Source organism: Leptosomus discolor, chromosome 20, assembly GCF_034619465.1.
Source record: "Leptosomus discolor isolate bLepDis1 chromosome 20, bLepDis1.hap2, whole genome shotgun sequence".
NCBI lineage: Eukaryota > Metazoa > Chordata > Aves > Leptosomiformes > Leptosomidae > Leptosomus > Leptosomus discolor.
Window position 1 is genome coordinate 4465740 of NC_141410.1, and position 9956 is coordinate 4475695.

Consider the following 9956-nt stretch of genomic DNA (forward strand, 5'->3'; position numbering starts at 1 on the left):
TGAAAAAGGGTTTGGAGGAGAAGAAGGGGTTTCGGGAAACAAAGTTTTTTTTGGGGAAAAAAGGCTTTTTTTGGGCAAAAACGTTTTTTGGGGGAAAAAAGGTGCTTTTTGGGGAAAAATGGCTTTTTGCGGGACAAAAGGCTTTTTGGAGGGGAAAAAATGCTTTTTGGAGAAAAAGGGCTCTTTTTGGGGAAAAAAGTGTTTTTTTGGAAAAAAAGCACTATTTTGGGGAAAAAAGTGGTCTGGGGAAAAAAGCTGTTTTTTTGAGGGAAAAAGGGTTTTGTGGAAAGAAAGGAGTTTTGGGGAAAAAAGATATTGTTTTGGAAAAAAGGTGCTTTTTTGGCAAAAGAAGGGGTTTGGGGAAAAAGAAGGGGTTTGGGGGGAAAAAGCTGCATTTTTGGGGAAAGAAAGGGTTTTGGGAAAAAAAGGCTTTTGGGGAAAAAAAGGGTTTTTTTGGGAAAAAAGGCGGTTTTTTTGAAAAAGGCACTTTTGGGGAAAAAGGTTTTGGGGGAAAAAGGATTTTGCAGAAAAAAGCTACTTTTTTGGGGTAGAAAAGAGTTTTGCGGAAAAAAAGGGGGTTGGGGAAAGAAAGGTTTTGGGGAAAAAAGGCTTTTTTGCACAAAAATGTTTTTTTGGGAAAAAAGGTGCTTTTTAGGGGACAAAAGGCTTTTTGGAGGGGAAAAAATGCTTTTTAGAGAAAAAAGGCTCTTTGAGGAAAAAAGGTTTTAGGGGAAGAAAAATGCTTTTTTAGGGAAAAAGGTGCTTTTGAGGAGAAAAGGCTTTTTAACCAAAAAAAGGCTTTTTGTAGAAAAAACCACTTTTTTTGGGAAAAAGTTTTTTTTTTTTGAAAAAAAGATTCTGTTTGTGGTAAAAGTGGTGCTTTTTTGTAGAAAAAAAGGCTTTTTGGAGGGAAAAAAGGGGCTTTTTTTTGGGGAAAAAAATGGGGGAAAAGATTTTTTTTGGAAAAAGGGCACCTTCTTGGGAATAAGGCTGTTCGGATAAAACATGGTTTTGGGGAAAGTTTTTTAAAAGTGCTTTTTTGGTGAAAAAGTGCTTTTTTGTAGAAAAAAAGAGGTGCTTTTTTGTAGAGAAGGCGGCTTTTTGGAGGAAAAAAAGGCTTTTTTGGAAAAAAGTGCTTTTTTTTTGGAAAAAGTGGGGGGTTTAGGAAAAAGGGCACTTTCTTGGGGGAAAAGCAGACTTTTTGGAGAAAAACACCCTTTTTTGGGGAAAAAAGTGGGGTTTTTCTCAGAAAAAAGGTGCTTTTTTTTGGCAAAAAGGGTACTTTCTTGGGGGGAAAAGGCTTTTAGGAGAAAAAATTCCTCTTTTTTGGAAAAAAAAAAGAGTTTTTTTAAAAACCCTAGTTTTTTAAAAAACTAGGTTTTTTTTTTGGGGAAAAGGGCACTTTCTTGGGGGAAAAAAGGCTTTTTGGAAAAAAAATCCTTTTATTTTTGGAAAAAAAGTTTTTTTTGAAAAATAGTGCTTTTTTGAGGAAAAAAGGTGGAGATTTAATAGAAAAAAGGCTTTTTGGAGGAAAAAAGGGGTTTTCTTTTTGGAAAAGAAGAGCTTTTTGGGAAAAAAAGGCACTTTTTGAGGGGGAAAAAAGGCATTTTTTGTGGGGGAATAAAAAAGGGCTGTGCAGAAGCTCCGGGCTCAGCGTGGCGGGGGGCTTCGCTGTGCCCGTCCCCAAGTCGCTGTGCCCGTGTCACCGCGAGGCGAGGGTCACCCCTCCATCCCCAGGGCCCCCCCGGCCTCGAGCTTCCCCATTCCAGGGCAAAAAAGCGAGGAAAAGGGTCCGACCGAGGTTACATAAATACTTCCAGCCGACTTTGAGGGGTTTATTTCATTTATTTGCGACGGATTCGGGTATTTTTCCAAAGGAAACCCCAGGCTGACGCGCTCCGTCCGCCGCCCCCCCCCCCCCCCCTCCCCTGCAGCTGCTTCTCCGTGCTCCAAATTGGGGCGGTTTCGCACCATTCTGCTGAGTTGCGGGAGGGGGGTTGGTTGGTGTGGTTTTGTTGGGTTTTTTTTTGTTTTTTTTTTCCCAATCCCCAACACCCCCCCCGCCCCGGTTTTGCCCCAAATCCTCTGTTTTCTCCTCACGGAGCAGAAATTGCCATTTCCATCCACTTGGTGTCAGCTCCAGCCCCCCTCTCCGGCCCTGCCGGCCCATCAGCGTGCGCATCTTTGGGGGGGACGCATTCACCTCCCCGCAATTAAAACCTTAATGAACCAGCAGTAACGATTCTCGGGCCATCGATATCCCTGAGGATCCCTACGGGAAAGATCCAACCCCCGGGTTCCAGCTGGAAATCCCACATCGGCACTGGGCACCGGGCACAAACCCGCTCCCATCTCCCACGCAGCATCTCCTCTGCGTTAATTAAATGGTGCCAATTAGCGTGGAAACGGCTTAAACTCCGGGCTGAGGCGGGCTGGCTCCCCAAAACGGAGCCGCTGCTCTGGGTTGCAACTGGCATCGGGGTTTTCCCGGCGCATGGAAGCAGGACGAGCCGGGGCATCGGCTCCGGGGTCTTTGTTGAGCCCGTTTCTGCATGGAGCAGCGTGGTGTTCGGTGTCGGGGCGCTGGGGCATGCAGCGTTGGTGCACCGGCGTTACCCAGCAGTGGTGCATCGAGCACCAGAGCAGTAAGAACCGGTGCATGTAGCACCGGGGCGTTAAGCAGCAGTGGATTTAGCAGCGGGGCATTAAAAGCCTCGGTGCATTTAGCACCGGGATGGTTGGTGTTGGTGCATTTGACATCGGGGCATTAAGCATCGGTGCATTTAGCACTGGGGCATGAAGCCTCAGGGCGTTTAGTGTCGGTGCATGTAGCGTCGGTGCATTTAGCACCGGTGCGTTTAGCATTGGTGCATTTAGCACTGGTGCATCTGACGTCAGTGCGTGTAGCCTCAGTGCATGCAGTGTTGGTGCATTTAGTGTCGCTCCGGGGGTGCTGCGTTGCACAAGACACCCCGGGCAGGCCCTGGCAGCAGCTGCCGAGAGAAGCGGCTGCAGCTGAAATTGCAGCAGGCTCCGGGTTTCTAAAGAGCGACTGAACCTGCCCCAGCGGAGCTTGAGCCTGGAGGCACGCAGGGCGCCGTCCTGCGAGCGGGCCGACGGGAGCCTGCCACGAGTTGCAGCGCTGGGGAGGGGGCTGCAAGACTGGGAGGGTGGGGCTGGCAACGCTGGGAAGAGGGTTGCGATGCTGGGGAGCGAGTTGCGATGCTGGGGAGGGGGTTGCAACTCTGAGAAGAGGGTTTCATCATTGGGAAGAGGGTTGCAGCCCTGGGGAGGGGGTTGCAGCGCTGGGGAGGGGGTTGCAATGCAGGGGAGGGGATTGCAGCGCTGGGAAGAGTGTTGCAACGCTGGGGAGGGGGTTGCAACACTGGGGAGGGGGATGCAATGCTGGACACTGCAGGGCCACGGGATCTCCAGCACCGCCTGCTTTTCCCTGGCCGGGGGTGCTCAGGCCTGGGTCGTCGCAGCACCATCCCTCCTCCTCCTCCTCCTCCTCCTCCTCCCCTGCTCCAGCCCGGCAGTGTCCGGCTCCGGCTGCAGGAAATGTGACGGCTCCAGCAGAGAGCAGTGGTAACACGCCGGCATCCTGCTGCCTCCCCCTCGCCCATCCCGGCCTTTCCAGCAAATATTAGTTTCCCTGGAAAGCGAAAAGTGGAATTTGCCAAAAACTGTGAGCTTAATTAATAAAAACTCCCCAATTTTTCCGGGCGGCGGAGGTGGGAAGGGAGCGGACGGAGCTGGCGGCAAAGATTTGCAGCCTGAATCGAGACTGGTAATAGCAAAGAAAATAAAAAACCCTGGTAATAGCAAAAAAAAACACCTTGTGAAAATAAATTATAAGCTTCTCTATTAAATTATTCTGCCCCGCTGGAGCTGGACACCCGTCGCCTTTGATCCTCCCGATCCCGTCCCGTTCCCAGCCCGCGGGACGGGGTGAAGGAGACCCGGATGGTAATGGGCGCTGACGGCCTGGAAAAGCCAGACGGACGCTTCGTTAATGAGCCCTAACGAGGCCGAGGGGCCCGATGAGGCCGTCGGCGGGTTCTGCTGAGCCGGCGGGGCTGGGAGCACTGGGGTGATGCCCCGGCGAGGCGTCGGCCTTGGCCAGGGGGAGGCCGCGAGGAGAGAGTCGCGTTTTCCTCCTGCGGCTTGCGCGTATCCCGTGTTTTTCCGACGGGAAAGGTTTAATGGAAGCAACTGGAGCTGCTGGGGGCTTGGGTGGGTTCTGCACTGGGGTGGGGTGGAGAGCTGGGAGCAGCCCCGGCTTGCAGGGAGCTTGTGGCAAGCTTGCGATGGGTTTGTGATGGGTTTGCACTGGGAGATTGCAATGGGCTTGCAATGGGTTTGCAAGGGGTTTGAAACGGGCTTGCAATGAGTTTGCTCGGGGTTTGCAATGGGCTTCCAATGGGCTTGCAAGGGGTTTGCAGTAGGCTTGCAAGGGGTTTGCAACGGGCTTGCAAGGGGTTTGCAACGGGCTTGCAGTGAGTTTGCTCGGGGTTTGCAATGGGCTTCCAATGGGCTTGCAAGGGGTTTGCAGTAGGCTTGCAAGGGGTTTGCAATAGGCTTGCAAGGGGTTTGCAATGGGCTTGCATTGGGCTTGCAACGGGCTTGCAGTGAGTTTGCTCGGGGTTTGCAATGGGCTTCCAAGGTTTCTCACGGGTTCACTGTGGGCTTGCAACAGGTTTGCAAGGAGCTTGCAAAGGGGTTTCCAAGGGGTTTCCAAGGTTTGCAATGAGCTTGCAAGGGGCTTGCGAGGGGTTTGCCATGGGCTTCCAAGGTTTGTAATGGGGTTTGCAATGCGCTTGCAGGAGGCTTGCAACGGGCGTGCAACGGGCTGGCAATGGGCTTACAACAAGCTTGCAACGGGCTTGCGATGTCTTCTGCCCATACAGGCAGGCTGAACTATTAGCACATCTCCAGAAGCCAAATCCCAACTCCCGATCTTTGCACCTCGTCCCCAAAAGCAGGCTGGCCAGAGCCGGCGCAGAGGTTTCCCAACACCCTCGGGATCCTTCCAGCTTTCCCAGGGCTGTCTCTTATTTCAGACCATCCCGGGAGAGGTTTGATTTCAAGCCACCCCCCTGCCCTTTGCTTTGCTTTCCGTGATTTAAGGAAAAGCAGCTGCCAAAGTGGGAGATGAAAGAGTCGGCTGAAGCCCAGGGAGGGTGGAAAAACCCCGCGGCGCTGCAGAGAAGGACCCCGAAGGTGCGATGGCTGCGTGGGGCTGCGGCTGGTGACGCGCGGGAAGGCAGGATGGCCGAGATGAAGGAAGCCTTGGAGCCTCTGAGTAACTGGAACCAGAAGGGAGGGGACTCCAGGCTGGGAAATTCAGCCCGGGGAGGCTTGGAGCAGCGGGGTTTCTTTGATCCAGGCATCAGTTCCTGACTTCCTCCTTCCCTCGGTGGTGGGATGCGATGGGATTGCGAAGGGCTTGCGATAGGCTTACAACAAGCTTGCAACAGGCTTGCAGTGGGCTTGCAACGAGCCTGCAAGGGCCTTACAATGGGCTTACAATAGGCTTGCAATGGGTTTACGGTGGGCTTGCAACGGGTTTGCACTGGGCTTGCAATATGCTCGCAACAGCATGCAGCAGGCTTGCAAGGGGCTTGCAGTGGATATTGCAATGAACTTGCAAGGGGCTTACGATGGGCTTGCAACAGGCATGCAATAGGCTTGCGTGGGCATGCAACAGGCTTGCAACAAGGGGCTTGTAACAGGTTTACAGTAAGCTTGCAACGAGCTTGTAGCAGGCATGCAGCGGGCTTGTAATAGTTTTGCAATGGGCTTGCAAGTGGCTTGCAACAGGTTTGGAATGGGCTTGCAATAGGCTTGCAATGGGTTTGCAAGGGTCTTGCAGCGGGCTTGCAGTGGGTATTGCAATGAACTTGCAAGGGGCTTGCAACTGGCTTGCAACGGGCTTGTGGTTGGCTTGCGTGGTCATGCAACGGGCTTGCAACAGGCTTGTCATGGGCATGCAGTGGTCTTGCAATGGGTTCACACTGGGCTGCTCCTCTCACACCAGAGCGGCCGCCCTTCTCCCGCTGTCCCCCCATCTCTCCTCACCCCGTCTCCCATTTCAGCCAAACACTTAACGAGCAGATCCCACCTTCTCCGCTGCCCGAGGGACCTTCTTGCTGGACGTTGGAGGGGGACCGAAATTCAAGAGCGTTGCTCCCTGCCGGTTTCCACCCCGAGGGAGACCGTAGATCCCATTTCTGCTGGGAAACGCTCGGATTTCTCCTGGAAAACGCTGGTGGAGGGTCCCAGCACCGCTGCTGAGCGAGAGCAGTGCTGAGGCAGTAGAGGTTGAAGCTCCAAAACTGAGGTTGCAGATCTACAAGAGCCACCAGCAGTGACCTCCAGCTCCGTCTCCGCTTCTCCCGTAGAGTCATTGGAGGATGGGATTTTTTGGGAAAGGCTGGAAAATTATGCCGTTGTCCTGCTTGGGCCATCCTGGGCTTTCTCTCAGCCACAGCTGGGCATTGCTTTGCTTCAATTCCCTCTTTTTTTAACCAGGAGATGTTAATCATCGGATTAGTACGAATATATTTTATTTTTAGTTGTCAAAGACGACCTAACTACGCCCACAAATTGGGGGACTACTTGCATTTTTACCATTTTGGAAGAAATTCAGTGCTACTTTCAGCCTCTGTCGTACATTTGTGCTGCAGATAGAGGAATCCGGCCCCGCTAATTGCAAAAATTGCTTCGCTCCAGGCATTTACTCCAATGCAAAAGTCAAGAAAATCCCACCCCGGCCCCTGTTTGATGAGCAATCCTGCGTCAATTAAACAAATTAACATGGATTTGGGTTGGAGAGCTCTAAACCAACTCCCGGTTTTGCAGCATCCCCTCCTTGGGGCCAGCTCAGCCATTGGCCCAGCCCTCCCATCCCACTGCTCTTGCTGGGGCTTTCCCTCAGGAAATGGGGAAAAAAATAATCCATTTTCCGTTAAATGAGGATATATTGCCTTATTCCTGACCCTAATTTATGGCTTTTCTGCTTCTCGGTTCGGTATCACATTGGACACCACCAACCTGCTTGTGATGCTGAACCTCCGTTCCCCATCGTGTTGCTCCAAGTTGAGGACAAAATGCAATAAGCAACATTTTTGATAATAAATCCTGCATTTATTTCTCTATATTACATGTTTCTGATTTTTTTCTGTTAATGAGGCTACTCTACCAGTGGGATTTCATTTTCCTTTCCAACTTTTCCCTATTTCCAGTGGGATTTGATGGTGCTTTCAGTCCCCGTTTTTCACCGTGCGGGATGTTCAGGATCACCCCCTGAAAAAATGACATATATCAAGGTCCAAATTGCAATGGATTGGGGATGAAAATGCCTTTTGGTGGAAATTTCCCCAGCCATCCTATTTGCAATCCCAAATCGCGATTGCTGGAGCAAGATGCGGAGATGAAAGCACTGAGGAGGGGTCATTTTGGGATGGAGGTGGAGAAGACATCGCGCAACTGGTCTGAGAGGTTCTCAGCCCATCCCAACCTTTTGTTTTCATCCCCGATATCCAAAATAAAGGAAGAGGAGCTCGCATCGAAGGATTTTCACCCACATTGAAATGCAGTGATTCACCCAGCCCCACAACCGGTTGCATGGGTACAGTCACCCACCCATGGGTGTATGGGAACCTCCCATGTGGATTCTGACCCTTCGAGAAACCTCCTGGAGATCCTGCTCCTGGTATTTTGATTTTTCCTAGGAGGAACAAAGACATTACCGCCAGTAGGTCCTGGTGAACTCATCCCGGTTTGCTCCCCTCCAGCCAGAAACACCCACCAAATCAAGCCAAGGAGGAGATAACGCAGGAAAAATAGACACTCCCGGCAGCAAAATACTCCTTGAGTTATTTATACCACCAGGGAAGAACCGGCGTTATTGCAGAACCGGCCTCATGATGCGGTTATGAAGCTGAAACGCCCCCGATTGCTTGGTGGAGCTGTTGTTTTTTCCCTGCACATATGAGGTGTTTATCCTTCCATGCCTGCAGCGAGCAGCAATTCGATGTCTTCCCCGTGCTCCCCACAATGGCCAGGCATGCAGGACGATGCGCCGGTGCTGCCAGAGATGCTTCACAGCCCCTCGTCCAGCTCCTGGGCATCTCCCAGGGAGATGTTTTACTGGAGAAACCACCCAAATTTGCAGAAGAGCCGTTTTCTAGAGCAGGGATGAAGTGCTGCTGCTAATTAGCAGAGGACTGAGGCACATTTTGAAGCCCACCATGATGTTGTTGCTTGGCCATCCCGCTGTGGCATGGTGCTGGGGAGCTGCAGAACCCCCAAGTGCATCCATCCAGTATTTGGGTCCAATCACCTCCAAAACCTTTGCACGCCAAGAGCTTGGCTCTAATAAAGACCTTACAAGGCCGATAGAGTTGCTCATCACTAGGAATTTCTCCTCGAAGCACCTCCTAGATGGTCCCACCGCCCATTGCCAAACAATCTGCTTGGATCTGGCGAATGCCAGTGAGGAAACAATAAACAGGGCGAGCTCTCCCCGGGTTATTTAACGTGGCAGCGAGCCAGGCTTGGCATCACCTGGGCTGCCGGGGAGCGGTTCCGGGTTCGGGCTCTTATCTCCAGTTACAGAAGGTAAACAGTGGATTTGGGACATCAGCTGGGCTTAGGTGGGATGGGCCCGGTCGTTAAGACTGGTACTGGCACGCTGAGGGCGTAATCAGCTGCCAACAGGTTGCTTGTCTTCTGGGTGTATGAGTCTGTGAGTGGTGACCATATCGCATAGCCACATCCAGCCTGTTTTCACATTGGTTTTGGGGCACATAATGCAATTTTAGGGCAAAACAAACACGGTCCCACCTCCAGGTGCTTTATCCAGATACATCACACACATCCGCCCCCAAACCGATGCAAGGTTTAAGCTCTCCCCTCCGAGACCTTCATGGATGATGCTCTGATGTTCTTCCCGTGTATCCTCCAGCATGGGATGGAGCTGGGGCGTGGCTGGAGCCATGCAGCTCCATCCATCCCCGCTCAGCTCCTCTCCAGCCAGATGGTTTTGAGCCACCTTGAAGTCATTGACACAAATGTCTTCCACCAGCTCAGGTCCTGCTCCTTGCTCTATTAATAGATTTGGGGGTCAAAAGCTGCCTTGGTAATCTCTGGGAGCGACGGGGAGCGCTTGAGCATGCAACGCTTCTTCCTCACTTTGCCCTGTGCCGACCTGTTGCCCGTTGAGTTTCTCCTCCAGCTTCGGTTTCTGGCCGATATTAAAACCACGTGGGCCACAAAGCCCCATTGCACTGCATTGGGCTGCATGCAAATGAGAGCTGGGAGCATGCAAAGTTGTGGGGCTCCTGAGGAAAAGTTTCTGTGGGCTTTGCATGCAACTTGGTCTGCTCAGAGTAACTGAGATCTCCAACTTGGTCTTATCTCCAACATTAGCTCCAGCTCCTTCTTTTCACGGCTCTGGTTCTCCAGCCCAGCCTTGTTGATCTCTTGCCCACACCAAGACCTTCATCTCTTGTTCACACCAAGAGTGCCATGGGTTGGATGCACGGTCCCAGGAGAGACTCAGTCCCATTCCCACCACTGTTGCCATGGGGTCGCATCCTCCTGCTTTCCTCTCTTGGACTGTGATTGTTTGTCTACCCCTTGGCTTCTTCCTTTTCCTACCCTTTGAAACAGAGTTTTGCTTCCTTTTGATCAGCCTGGAGTTCCTGTGCTGTCCCAGCAAAGATGTGAATTAACGTAGGGTTGGATGAGCCATGCTGCTCTGGGAAGAAGGACGAGAGAGGAGGTTGAGACATCAACCAGGCTTTCTCCTCTGACCAGGAGAAGTCACAGCCCCATGACCAGAGAAGGTGACAGCTCTCTTCTTGAGGAGCAACACAGTATTTCCAATGTGCTTTGAGTGTGACCAAAGGCATTTTCCCCTTGGGTTGGTGCCACCTTCTTGGGACGAT